Here is a 5835-nt window from a genome sequence, read left to right as displayed (position 1 = left end):
AGAGGGCAGTGACAGTGACCAGCAAGTAGAGTGTCTTTGGGTAACTGGTCATCACAACCGGAAATGGGAAAGACCACAGGTCTATTGAGTTACATTATAATCTGTTTTGAATCATCTCATAGAGAAATCACCATTGCGTTAATCATCATTTGGGGGGGGGGGGGGGGGTTAGGACAGGTCTATTTAAATGATTTATGGTTGCCCACTGACCTACCCCACTCCCATTAACCAGGCTTTATATAACACTTACACAAACCCCAACTCCTTACCTAAAATCATGACCATGTAGCACTCCAATACCCAAATCATCCTTCTTCTGGTCTGAAGTGTTGGAAGGTTCCTCTTCCAAGACACATTTTCAGAAGAACGTCTTCTTCACAGGGGTCCTCATAGGATCCTAAAGACTTTAGCCCATAGCTTTATGTCATCATGACATGATCGGAGACAACAAGATGGGTTCGTGGCCCACTGATCTTTACTAATGGAGGAGACACCATCAAACGTTTCTTATAAATGGCTGGGTTCCTCTTTCAATTGCTCCGGGGTCATGTGGACAGGTGCCATGTGCTTTTCAGTAGGTCCTTTTCAGGAGGTTAAAGGCTTCAAGCCATAACTTCATGACGTGTAGGGAGGCAACAAGATGTGTTGGTGACCTGGATAGAAGCTTCTAAGCACCGTTCTTTAGCAACGGAGAAGACACCAAGAAGACACCAAGAAGACACCAAGTGTTTTCTTAAAATGGATAGAATCCTCTTCCAAGGCCTAGATTGCCCCTTGGTGATGTGGACTCTTGCCATGTGCTTTCAGATGAAAGTTTTCTTCACTGGGGTCCTCATAATGATTAAAAAGACTTCAAATAGTATGACATGTGGGAAGGCAACAAGCCAGGTTGGTGGCCTGGATGGAAGCTTATCGCTCTTCATTATTGGAGGAGACGCCAAAGCTTCTCAGAATCTTTTCTTAAAATTGCTAGTTTCTACTTCCAAGGCCCAAATTTCTCTTCCAATCATCATTCTTCACAAATGGAGGAGACACCATCATGTCTCAGAAGGTTTTCTTAAAATGGAAAGGTCCCTCTTGTAAGGCCCACATTGTTCCTGGTTAATGTGGACATGTGCCATATGCTTTTTAGAAGGTCCACTTCCCAGGGGTCCTCATTCGGATTTTAAAGATTTCAGGTAGTACATTCATGATGTGTGGGGAGGCAAAAAGGTTGGTTGACAATGTGGATAGAAGCTTCCAATCATTGCTCTTCACTATTGGAAGAGACACCATCAAACTTTTCATAAAATGGCTGGGTTCCTCTTTCAAGGCCCACATTGTTCTTTTGTCATGGGGACACGTACCATGTGCTTTCAGATGAAGGTACTCCTCACGGGAGTCCTCAAAAGTATCCTAAAGACGTAGAGTCGTAGTCTGCTGACATGTCAGAAGCAGCAAGATGGGTTGGTGGCTTGGATAGAAGCTTCCAGTCAACATTGGAAGAGACACAATCTAGTTTTTTTTAAAATAGCTAGGTCCTTCTTCTGCTCCCTTTCCACGGGGGTCCTTGTGTGGATTTGAAATATTTGAAGCTGTAATTTCCTGACATGTCGGGAGGTAACAAGGTGGGTTGGCGGCTTGGATAGATGTTTCCAATCATCGTTCTTCACTAATGGTGGAGTGGCTGTGAAGTCTCAGAACCTTTTCTTGTAATGAGTCGGGCTGGAAGAAAAATTTTGTTTTTCAAAGATGACCTTTTAAATATTGTATGAGGTTTTTGAAATTGGTTTGGGCATTACAAAACTGGGTAATGACTGAGATCGAAACCAAACGTGATTAAAAAAAAACAAAAAGAGGGTTTCACCAAAACTTCCAACTTTCTCAAATTGCCAAAATAATAATAAAAAAAAAAAAAAACAACTCAACAACGTTCACATAACTAAAGAGGGGAAAACTAAAAATAAAGTCCTTTGAGGGTCTGAGCCTCATTGACCTTTGTGTTGAAGATCAGATGGAGGTCAACAAGATCTTGCTTGGGTTTCATAGAACCATATATTATTCCTGTGGACTGTAGGCATGCACTCCATGACCCCCTCCTTACATATACACATGGAGTGAAAGTGTTGAACCATACATGCTAATCTGGCCGTTTATTCATTAAACACAGCAGCATTATGCCACGGAAGATTGTCCTATACATAATTCATTGATACAATATTGCAGGGACGTGCCTGGAAACTTGATACCTGCTGACTGTGACTCTTCAGATCTGTCCATAGACGTAATGCCTTGATGTTACCTCTGCGTAGGAGAAGAACATTCACACACGACTCAGTTTCCCCAAAAAGTTGAAAATTGGATTATTAAATTGTGGAATTGTATTTTGGCTGCGTTAGCCTGTCCTTCAGAGAAGCTCACAATTTTATGTCCCCCCCACCCCAAAATCATAGCCCAATGCCCATGCCCCATGAAAGAAGTCAATTCACCTACTGGTATTTTATTTGTTTTTTTTTTTTACGAGGGAAACATTATTTTGGACATGCATTAGAAAAAAATCAAGAGCATAGGTTAAGCACTTGACATAAGATAAAAGACCTCAGAAAATCTGATATTGCCCACATGAAACTGGCAAACTATTATAATTTTTAAGGGGATCATTGGGTTAATATGGCGAGTGAATGTCCATTCACCAAAGAAGAATAACCAGGGAAAGTTCCTTTAAAGGAAAGAACAGATGTTGGGAGAATTCAAAGTTTGACATTTGCAAAATGTTAACTATTCAAAATGTTTATTCACCGAAAATAAACTTTAATTTCTTTACCCATTAGTCCTGCCCTGATTGGCTGCCAATAAGGCATTGAAGAATTTCCAGGGATCTTATTGGCTGCTGGGAGTTGTATTAAGAAACTGCTGGAAAAGCTTTCAGAGAAGTTGCAGAACGCAAGTAGAAATTCTCTCCGACCTTGTCAAACACAACTTAATATATAAACGTCAAAGCTGTTAAAACATCTTTGGCCGAGTCTATTAAATGAATCTGGATTGTCAAAATCTCTCTTTTTCGCCACCGACGTAAATATGTCACCGTTCCAAAATGCCGCCAGGCTTCCTTGGAGGATAACGAGGAAAAAAATGAAATTGTTCTTCCACTAATGACTCTGCTGGTGACAGAGAAAAACGGATCACGTCTGGAAAAGACACTGCTATGAAATTCTCCTTCCCTGGACTGATAATATTCAGATTTCACTGGATACTAAGAGCTATTCACAAGGTACATTAGAAACTGCAGCAAATCAGATAGCGCTGCCTCCTTTTGGAGGACGTCCAACATCATCTAGCCCTCCCCAGTCTGACTGTACCTGGCTCCACCCTTTTCATTCATTGGATTTTAGTTCTTTTAACCAATGAGGCTCAGCATGTGACTGGCTATCATATCATGGCATGTGAACAATTTAGTCTTGTTATGTTGATGACAGGTCCTCTTTACATACATGACGGTTTTTATAAGGCAAATCTAAGCATCTGAATGAATAAAGAAACAAAGCCTGGATGTTATATTTAGGATTTATATCTCCCTGGAGGTGTTTTATTCCTCCTATACATCCAGATCAGGCAGCTCTAGAAGGGCCCCTACAGGGACCCCGGGGTAGGGGGCATTAATCAGGCCTGCATTTCCCTGGCAATCAATATGCAAAGCCAAGACTTCTGGTAATTGGTTGGGAGTGTTGGGTTGCCAGGCTTTTATCTCAGCTCTTTGTATTTTATCTCTGCTTACCTGTGAGCAACCTGCAAACCAAGGAGTTTGACATCACTGTGACTATTGCATTAAAGAGGACCTGTCATGGAAACTCCATAGGCTTCAAGTCTTCTTTTAACTTCCTGGATGTGACGCCAATGTTGGGTATTTTCCAAAATCTAAACCTGCAACAATCACAGAGCTAAGGAAATCTAACTTGGCTTTTCCAAAGCTGTATTTGTAAGGTAACATGAGCTGGGCACAGCCAGATCAGCATTTTCAGCAATCATTAATGCAAACCCCATTCTCCAATAAAGAATTATAAAAGAATATTAAGCACACAGTCAAAGATGAGGAATAAAATTAAGTAATGTTATTTCACTTTGAAAAAGTGTTCCTTCGTAAAGCCTGTTGGTGGTTTTTACCATTTTTGTTTGAACACTAGAGGGCAGCAGAGCAGCTGCAATGCAACATTTCTGCCTATAGGAACTCTCCAAGTCTCATGAGTCCTTGCATTGTGTATCATGGATGCGGGGTGTTACAGTTGTAGTTTTAGCTCTCTACAGCACAATGGAGTGGCTACAAATGCAGACAGTGGAGCATGAATTGTAGCCACAGGCATGAAAGATATTCAGCAAAGGATAGAAGAGATTCTTGGGGAATAACTAAACACATAACAAGTGGAAGGAAGGGATCAGACATAACACACTCTGCTTTAGGAAGTCGAGAAGGATGTGAATGTGCTAGGTACCCCGAGATTTAAATTAGCTATTGGTAGGTCACAATAGGTTGTGGTTGATGAATGGCTCCCCCTGGTGCCACCAGAACCTCATCTTGACCATAGGCCCCATAATTTCTAAAGGACCCCTCATTTTACTGTTCCTATATCCACCCCCTTCGTACCGGGACAATGTCTTTTTTTGGGAAGTTTTTAGAAGTTCCATAAATGATGCCCGCTGGCATCTGACATGGTGGAAAACCACCCACTGACTAAGGGCAGAGCATGCGTGCCCATGTCTAGTCATGCCCATGTAGTAACCACACCCATTTTGTTACAACCACACCCCTTTTATTGTGACCACACCCATCTTTTATTATAGCCAGTTCCTCTTTTTGTTGTAACCATCTCCAACTTTTTTTTCCCATAATTATACCTTATTTTTTTATTTTTATCTTCGGCTTTCCCTCTTTGTTGAGACGTCTCTGCAATGTTCTTCAATCATCTTCAGGTTCATTAGAGAATTGAAAAATGCACTGAACGCAGAGATTGTTTCTCGTAAATAGGCAGCAAAAGCAATGACAATTTGGTTAATTTGGAGTTAGTCTCTGTACATATTGCAGATCACTAAAATAATTAATTATTAAAGTGAAAAAACTAATCAGTGATATATCAGGGAGGATTTATCAATTTAGTGGTAACATCAGCAGCGTACAATAACCACTTCATCTCTTGGACCCCTGCACCTCCTATGAGCCGGAGCAATTTTCACATTTCCACTATGGGGTTGTTATTTGGGTGACCAGCTGATCCTTACTCAAAATGAAACTATTCCAGTTGCAACATGTCACATGCCCCCTGGTGGTGACTACGATTGCATGCATTGCATAGGCATGGTTCATCGTTGTCACCATCAGCAACAGGCTGCTAAGGCATGCAGTGCTTGTATGAGGATATATAACAATTTACATTTGTGTTGCATTTTTTTTTTTTAAGCATTTGCATATTATTAAAAAAATCTGTTTCAGTAAAAAAAAAAGAAGAAAAGTTATTGACTTTGCGAGGACTTGTTGTGCCACCCGGGCTGGAAAGACATCTGATTGCCTAATCTTTAAACAGCATTTAAAAACCAACAAGCAAATCAGATTGTAGAAAAAAGGGGGAGATGTTTTAACCAGAAGAAATCCACTTGCAGGTAGGCAGAAAAGCCTTTTAGAATTGGTGTCATTGCCCCCCCCCCCTCCTGCTTTTTGGACATTACCTCATTGGTGACACTGCACTAAAATATGTTTTTGCAATGCATCCCAAATACCTCCCCTTTCCCCCATTTATTTCCCAACATACAGATCAGCCATTTCCACTGCAAGCCTGCTTTCGACTTTCATCTTGTCAGCTCAGATAT

This window comes from Pyxicephalus adspersus, chromosome 3, assembly GCF_032062135.1.
Source record: "Pyxicephalus adspersus chromosome 3, UCB_Pads_2.0, whole genome shotgun sequence".
Lineage (NCBI taxonomy): Eukaryota > Metazoa > Chordata > Amphibia > Anura > Pyxicephalidae > Pyxicephalus > Pyxicephalus adspersus.
Note: the sequence above shows the minus strand (reverse complement) of the source record.